Source organism: Camelus dromedarius, chromosome 2 (assembly GCF_036321535.1).
Source record: "Camelus dromedarius isolate mCamDro1 chromosome 2, mCamDro1.pat, whole genome shotgun sequence".
NCBI classification, from domain to species: Eukaryota; Metazoa; Chordata; class Mammalia; order Artiodactyla; family Camelidae; genus Camelus; species Camelus dromedarius.
Genome location: NC_087437.1, coordinates 7,174,515 through 7,183,719, shown reverse-complemented (window position 1 = coordinate 7,183,719; position 9,205 = coordinate 7,174,515).

The window sequence follows — 9,205 nt, the reverse complement described above, 5'->3', positions numbered from 1 at the left end:
GCCATTGAAGTCTGTGTGTATCTTATAAGGAATTCTGAGGCTTCCCCTGGGGAGCTAAATGACTGGCTTGGAGGTGGGACCTAGGAAAGAAGAAGGAGACATTGAGAGAAGAAAGTAGGACCCTAGCAGTGTGGTTATCGATCAGGCTCCTGGGCGAGAAACCACCTGAGAGGACTCTGCGATGGACTCTTGGAAAGGGAAGTGTGCTTCCTGATTTGAAACGGCCTCCCGTGCTGTGCTGCAGTGACCCTCTGGGGTACCCTCCCATCTCTCCACCGCTCCCTCCCTCCTAGAGGAGTCTCATGAAGGACAGAGAGAAGTGCCAGCCTTGGAGCATCACACCTTGGTGAATGAAGTGGAGGCCAGGTCTTCATTTGGGGCACAGAGCACAGCAAAGAAAGCTGGCGCTTCTTAAGGAAGTGATCCTGGGAAGCCAGAGGACCCAAAAGGGAGCCTGGAGTCAGAGTTGGGAGTAAGGGGTGGCAGAAACCAAATTCCTTTGTAAACAACTGCCCCCACCCAAGAGTCCTCCGATATAGTGGAGACTTCTCTATCCAAAGCAGGATAGAGCCTCAATTTAATTTATTTGGACATTTAGGTGAGTAGTGAACCAGAAGGCCAAATGGGACATTTAAGGTACACAGTGAGATTGCACAAGGAATATCATGTGAGACAATCACTCAGCATGGCTCCTAATTTCTTCCAATTGAATTGATCACCACTGGCTTCCCATCACCACCCAGTACTCCAGCTAGAGCCTTCTTTGTCATGCTTTGTGGGGTCAGTGTGGACCGAGCCCTCCTTCACCCACTGAAACAGCCTTCTGCAAGGCCAGTACACACTACGCACTGGGTCTGTCCTCCCTGCTCCCTGATGAAATGCCCTTCGGACTGAATACCAAGACCAGTGGGGGACAGGCCCAGAGAAGACAAAGAAAATGAGCATTCCATTTCAAGATTAAAATGCTACAGAGATGTCAAAATGAGAAGTTTTGGAAATGTAAGGCATCTAAAACAATCACATATAAATATAGATTGCTATATAAAAACATGGTAACCATGAACTAAAAATCTGTAATAGAATAGATACGCACAAAGAAAAAGGAATCCAACGTAACACCAAAGATAGTCATCAAATCACAAGAGAAGGGAACCAAAAAAAAAAAAAAAGAAAGGAAAAAAAAAAGACCCACAAAACAATTAGTAAAATGGCAATAAGAATATCCATATCAATAATTATCTTAAATGTAAGTGGGCTAAATGTTCCAATTAAAAGAAATAGAGTGGCTGAATGGATACAAAAATAAGACCCACACGTATGCTGCCTGCAAGAGACCCACTTCAGACTGAGGAAATGCACAGCCCGAGGAGATGGAAAAAGGTATTTCATGCAAATGAAAATCAAAAGAAAACCAGGGCATCAATACTTACATCAGATAAAATGGGCTTTAAAATAAAGTCTATTAGAAGAGACAAAGAAGGACATTACATAATAATCAAGGGATCAGTCCAAGAAGAAGATATAACAATTGTAAATTTACATGCACCCAACATTGGAGCACCTAAATACATAAAGCAAATATTAACAGACAAAAAGGGAGAAATTGACAGTAACAATAAAAGTAGGAAACTTTAACACCTCACGTACACCAATGGACAGATTATCCAAATAGAAAATCAATAAGGAAATACTGGCTTTAAATGACATATTAGTCCAGATGGACTTAATTGATATATGCACAGAACATTTCATCCAAAAGCAGCAGAATACACAGACTGCAACATTCTCCAGGACAGATTACATGCTAGGCCACAAAACAAGCCTCAGTAAATTTAAGAAAGTTGGAATTACATGAAGCATCTCTTCAGACTATAATATTATGAGTCTAGAAATAAACTACAAGAAAAGAACTGCAAAAAATACAAATATGTGGAGGCTAGACAGTATGCTATTAAACAACCAGTGGATCATGGAAGAAATCAAAGAGGAGATAAAAAAAATACCTAGAGACAAATGAAAATAAAAACACAATTCCAAAAACTGATGAGATGCAAAAAAGGCAGTTTTAAGAGGAAAATTTATGCAATCTTACCTCAGGAAATGAAAAAAAAAACTCAAATAAAAAAACCTAGCCTTACACGTAAAGGAACTAGAGAAAGAGCAACAGACAAAACCCAAAGGAGAAGAAAAGAAATAATAAAGATCAGGGCAGAAATAAATAAAGTAGAAACTAAAATACAATAGAAAAGGTCAAAAACACTAAAAGCTAGTTCTTTGAAAAAATAAACAAAATTGACATATCTTTAGCCAGACTCTTCAAGAAAATAGTGAGAGAGTCCAAATCAATAAAATCAGAAATGAAAAAAGGAGAGGTTATAACCAACACCACAGAAATACAAAGGATCTTACGAGACTACTATGAGCAACTAACTATATGCCAATAAAATGGACAACCTAGCAGAGACAGACAAATTCTCTGAAATGTACAATCTCCCAAGACTGAACCAGGAAGAAATAGGAAATAGAGAAAGAGAGAGAGGAACACCAGCCAAAAAATAAAGAACAAAATGTTGCCATTTGCAACAACCTGGACCGACTTGGAGGGCATTATGCCAAGTGAAATAAATCAGAGAGAGAAAAACAAATACTGTATGATATCACTTGTATGTGGATTCTAAATTACAACAAACTAGTGAATGTAACGAAAAAGAAACAGACTCACAGACATAGAGAACAAACTAGTGGGCACCAGTGGGGAGAGGGAAGGGAGAAGGGGCAATATAGGGGTAGGGGAAGCAGAGGTACAAACTGTTAGGTATAAAATAAGCTACAAAGATATATTGTACAACATAGGGAATACAGCCAATATTTTATAATAACTATAAATGGAGCATAGGCTTTAAAAGCTGTGAATCACTATATTGCACACCCATAATATATAATATTGCACATCAACTATATGTCAATAAAAAATTAAAAATAAAATGCTAAGGTGTCTATGTAACGATCTTCTAATTGGCGTGGCACCTCACAATGTGGCATGCCAGTTCTGATGTAAGTTTTAATTCCAAGTAGCCCTAGAGTTCCTTAAGCCACTAACTTTCTCTCTTTTTTTTTTTTTTTTTTTAGAATTTTTAAAAAATAAACCTAGTCAACACACAGCAGCAAGTTAGAGTGGTCACTTCCTGGTGGTGACTCACACCCTAGGAGCATTTAAACCCCTTTTTCTGCTGACCAGGCTCTCCTGGAATGGGCAGAGCCAAGTTCCTCCTCTCCATCCCCACTCAGTATCCTTGAGTACAACTTTGCAGCAGCCTGATTTTCAGATTCATCCTTTTCTGATCATTTGTTTTCTGAATTATCAGTCTTACACGGTGTCTGCTCCCTTCCCCTCTGCGGCTTACATGAGCCAGTCAGTTGGAACCTAGCATGGATGAGGTTTCAAAGGTGTGTGCTGTGCCGTCCCCAGCCTGCAGACGTTCCTGCTGAGGGTAATTTCAGCGGTAACTCCAGCCTGGCCCTTTCTAAGCATCCAGGCTTAGAACCCTTCTCGACAACATTTGCTCAAGAAAACTATTCATCAAGGCAGTAAGTCCAAATGATAGCTTCGAAATCAGATGCCAGTGCCCCACGTGTCTCAACAAGACAGCCCATCTGCCCTGGTTTTTGTGCTGCAGTCCCTGCACAAGCAAAGCTGTTCCAGAGGGCATGTCACAGAGTTTATCCAGGAAGCCAGATGCTTGGATCCCTGTGTTGTGTTCCAAGGGTCACTCACTACCTGCCTCCACCGCCTCCAGCAAGGCTAGGAAGGCTTCATCAGAAAATGACACAGCTGAACTCAACCATCCTTTGTGGAAGACTCTCTGCCTCTTTTAGAGACAATCTTGCCACACCTCTCATCATGTGTATTTTAGATGAGAAAGTTTAAAAGGTTTAACCAGATTATGCCAAAATGTGTGGACAAACATGCTCAAAGTCCTGAAGTGGGATGGCTGAAATAATTAAGGTATTCAGTATTTTAAGTGCATGTGAATGTGTGATTAATTTTATTATTACTAAGGAGTGGATTAAGGAGCAGTTCCTAGGTTGCATGGCTAAAAGATGTGTCTGTTAGAAAGTTTTGCAATTTAGCCATATTGGGTAACGTAGCACATGGTTTCTTCTGTCTAGTTAGAAAAGCAAGGACAATGTACTAGGCTATAGGTCTGAAGGATAATCTGGGGTTAAATACTGAGAACAATGAGGAGGAGATGTGGACCCATCAGAGGCCATTTTCCAACCTCCCGCAGTTGCAAAAACAGAATCCTTCTCTTAGGAAGTGATGAAAAAATTGTATTGGATATAGTGGAGGCTGTCAGGACTAAAACTTGTTCACATTCAGAGGGATTTTTTTTCTTGTTTTAATTAGCCTTTTGCAGTTAAAGAAGACATTTCTAGATAAAGAAATTATAAATCCATTAGACCAGAATTTGGCAAACTTTTTCTGCAGAGTCAGATAGTAAATATTTTAGACTTTGACGGCTGCGCAGTTTCTGTAACAACTGCCCAGCTTTCCCGCTGCAGCAGGAAAGAACCACAAATACTGTGCTTAACAAAGGCGCATGGCTGTGTTTCCAATAAAACTTTATTTGTAAAAGCAGACAAAGAGCTAGATTTGTCCCACACATGGTAGTTAGCTGACCTTTGCCCCATGACTATAAGTTTTATGAAGGTAAGGACCTGTATTCTCAAGAACTGGTACATTGTAGGCACTCAAGAACTATTTGTGAATGACGTTTTCAAAAACTGGAATTATAAGGGGAGGGTATAGCTCAGTAGTGAGCACATGCTTAGCATGTACCAAGTCATGGGTTCAATCCCCAGTACCTCCTATATAAATCAGTAAATAAATAAACTTAATTATCCCCCCCCAAAAAAAACAAACAAAAATTGGAGCTATGGACTTAGCAAGACACAAGAAAAGAGAAGGAAGGAGAGGGAGAGAGAAAGGACATGAAAGAAAGTAAAAATTGGTAAAAAAAAAAATTGTTAGCTTTGCTATCCGATAAAATTTAATCAAAATTTACTCTGCAGACAACTTTTCAAGGTTGGTTCTAGTCTTTAAATATTATCCTTTGAGTATAGAAATACCTTACATTCCTTCTCCATAGGCCTTTCTGAGCCACTGGAAAGAAATGCAGGATTCTTTTCAGCAAAATGTCCTAGCACACCCTCTGAAATTTCCTCATTACTCCTCACTGGCGGAAAACTGCCCCACTGTTACGAATTCTTAAAAATTCTGATGAACAAAGGAATGAATTGATTTATAAACAAAGCGAATGTACAGACTATTAAATGCTAAACAAAGTGAATTTTGTCTTCAAGACTGGGTTTAGATGTGGGAAATTACAGTGGTATTAATCTACAAGAAATATCATCACCTTATCCTCAGAAACCTAGACTAACTTAATACTAACAGAGTGTCCAATTTCATTACAGCAAATACTACAGTAAAAATTTCAGGATGACACCAAGAATTTGAGTGTTTTTCTTTTGTCAACAGTAGGGATATAATTAAATTTTACTAACAGAATCTAGATTAGAAGTTAGTCTTCTGTATTTTAGTATTAGTAACAAAGGAACAGAGTTCTTAAGAAAATTTTTAAAATCTTACTTTGATCCTTATATTTATTATTGATTAAAATAATCATACAAAATGACCAAGACAAAGCCAACGAAGATTTTTACATTCTCTTCCAGAGTTAATTTCAGTTAAAATTATTCTTGAGCTTCTAGATGGGTTTCCCCCCTTGTTGGCTTGATTTTTGTTTTGTTTTCTTTAAATTTATGTTCCCTTTGCACATTCCACTTATGCCTGATTTGGGAGGAGAGAGTGCCGATAATTCTGCAAGATGGTTGATTGTTGCGTTTGGTTTGATTAGGATGAGGTTCCAATAAAGCATCCAAACATGCTGGTGCGCCTCTCAGTTAAAGCTTCAAATCCTTAGAGGTGCGCATCACCACTAAAACAACAGACCATAAAGTTTGCTCTATGCAAGGAGATTTATTTCTTTATTTGTACTCAAACACAACCATAAAGGTTTATCTTCTGATCAGAGGGGAAAAAATAAACAAAGCAACAAAGGTCTTCACAAAAGAGAGTGTGTGAGCCAAATGAACAAAGCCTTTTTTCTTTCCAAGTTAAGAAGAAATAGGAAGGAAGAAGAAAGTAGGACCAGGACGAAAGGAGGCTCCACGCTTTTAGGATCCTGTCACTTTGATTCCTGGTAAGCGAACTTCAGTGTGTGTTTAAAATCTTGAGGATTTATATTATTAACCAAACAAGAATTTTTACAATCAGGGAACATTTGTCTGGCTTTCTCCCTCGCCTCCTCCCTCCCCACCCATCCCCCCAACCAGCACACACAATTTTTGTAGAATATTTTGTTGGCTATAATTAAACTATGTGTGTTAATTAGGATTAGATTTTAAATGCACTGCTTGGGAAGTTGAAAAATACAGGATCTGAATGAGCCCAAATTGAGATGACACTTGAATTTTCGCAGATGTTTCCATAATCCTAATTTCAAATTGATTGTACTTCCTGAACAGTGAGAAGCCATTTTCAGTTATTTATTCAGACGTGCGCACTACTTTTTCCTCTGCCAGTGGGTAGAAAATATCTAGCACTTTCATTAACTCCTTCAAATAAACTGATTTTTGAGGCAGGTTTTAATGGGAGGGATGCCAAATCAGACCCACCTGCTCCTAGGGTCGCCCCAGAGCCCGCATAGGGGCCTGAGCGGAAATCGGGAGCCTGGCGACTTCTCTCTTGCCTGCCCCCTCATGATGGGTTCAGCTGGCTTTTGACTGTCATTGCTCAATAGCCAGGGAAAAAGCAAAGAGAGGGAAAAAAGAGCTTCCCAAATTATTGGCTACCAGCAGCCCATAATATGTGACACTTGATTCAGCCGCAAAGATGTGCAGCGTGCTACACTACAGAAGCCCGGAGTTTGGACCCAGCAGCAGGGCCACCTGTAAAACACATTCCCAAATAAATGGCCTGTAAAAAAGATAAGCCCCCGCCAAGTCTGAGTGTGTCAGTACCAAACGGCATTTCAGCGAGAGCCGAAAACCCAACACCAGGCGCCCAATGTGCCTGAACCGAAAGGGTCGTCTTCTCTTTGTCTTATGTGGGTTTGTTGTAGCTTCTCTGTATGTTTCACTGTATGTTCAACCCAGAATCCAGAAAGGCTTCAGAAATCCTGCCTTGGAAGCAACCCCATCCCCCTGACAAGGCCCCTATTTGATTGTAATTCCTCGCAGATTTCCTGTTAGGGGGGCCTCCGCTGAATTAGAGGCATCTCGCCTCTTCCACCTGTAACGATTTCCCACTCAACTGTAAGACAATGGCCATGATTGATCTAATGAGGGACTGGAAAAGCCAGCTGATTGCTATAAATAGTTGAAAGCAAAAACTTGTGCTTGGCTTCCCAAAGAATTTCTCATCAACTCTGGTCCCCTAACCTAAATAGGTAAGCGGCCTCCTGGCAAATTAGGTGAGACACTTAAGCTTTTTCTTGGTGGGAGTTCGTCTAGAGGGCAAGGCAGAATTCAAGCAGAGAGAGATGACTGATGGAATATTCACGTTTTAAAGCCACAATCACGTGTCATCCTATATGTCCCACGAAGGCAGAATTCAGTTTTTTAAACAGAAAACTGTTTGAGTAAATGCAAATATGCGTGAGACCAGAGAATTGGGTTTGTTTTAATAGCTGTTGTTGTTTTTTTTAATAGTCAAAGTCCAGTGGAAAGCCTTTGTATATTCATTTGTTAAATAAAGTAGCATACTGCAAAGGTACATAAAAGTCCCTGAAAATCAGAAAATCGTACATTTTTTTTCCTCCTTCCATCTTTTAGGACTGTGTTTCTTAACCAGGCTACATGTTATGAATGCCCAGGCTATACCGGATCAATTACATCGGAGTGCAGGCTTGACATCCAGGAATCACTATTTCTTTTTAACTCTCCAGGGTATTCTAGTGGGCATCCAAGTTTGAGAATGGGTTATCGTGCTAAAGGATCTCCAATAACAGCATGGAGAAATTTTTCCTCCTGTCCTGTATGCAGAAGGGAAAGAGGTAAAACTGTCTCTATTTTCCCACCCCTTGCCTGTGAGTTATCTGGGGACGATTAATAGTTCATCGTGTGCATGCCTGGGCTCACTCCTGATCACTGCTGGAGCCCCTTCCTCCGGGGGTCCCTGCCACCCCTTGGACATGGCGGCAGAGAGTTTAAGTGACTGGCCCTAAGAACACTGGCCAGTAAGTGGCACAACCAGATTTCGAATCAGGCCAGTGTTGGCCCCAGAGTCCATGTTTTTATGATTACAAATGCAAAGGTGGATGCTGGGAGCCCACATGAGTCTGAGACCTGTTTTAGTTGCTTTGTACCTGTGAGAGGAAAAGAGAAGATTTTGAGGGTGTGTGGAAGAGTATTATTTCTCTCATTTCCTTCCATTTTGTTGAATTGTATTAAAAGCTTTTTCAGGTTTTCAAAAGTTGCAGGAACCAACTGATTTGACTATGACCATTTCCACTGAAGTGGTCGAAGAGAAAACCTCTCTGTGAATTTAGAGATTCACTCAAATCCAAAAGAAGTGTAAGCAATTTATATTCCTCCATCCAGGCATAGTCTCACCAAGACTCCCAGAGAGTTGGGGTAACACAGAAGCTTGGGTCCCCTCTTTGTGCACTGGCCTGACTATGCAAATCAGTGCGTAGCCATGTCCTATTCCATTTTCTGGGATTCTTTGAAAGCAGGTATTTTAAGTGTTTAAAAATGTTAAAAAATTAGAATCAGCATTAGTTTGGCCTTAACTTTTTTTCTTCTTTCTTTTTTTTTTTTTTAGTTTGTGTTAATTGATTCGATCAGCAATTTATTTTAAAGAACTTGGTTGTTACATCCCCCACTGAAATATATAAATACTGCTATTCAAAGCCATTCATCTGACGGAGACAATTCTCATATAAAGAGAGTTGCAAAGGAGACAGAGGAGGATAGGAAAGACATTTAACCATCTATCAAGATGTTTCAATGAAAAGTCAAGAAGTAAGCTTTTATTTAAGAAATCAGACCTAGTTATTATAGGTTAATAAGAATCAGGAGGACTTGAGCAATCTATCTAGAAGTGACCACGCAGTTTGTCAACTGAAGATTGAAAGTC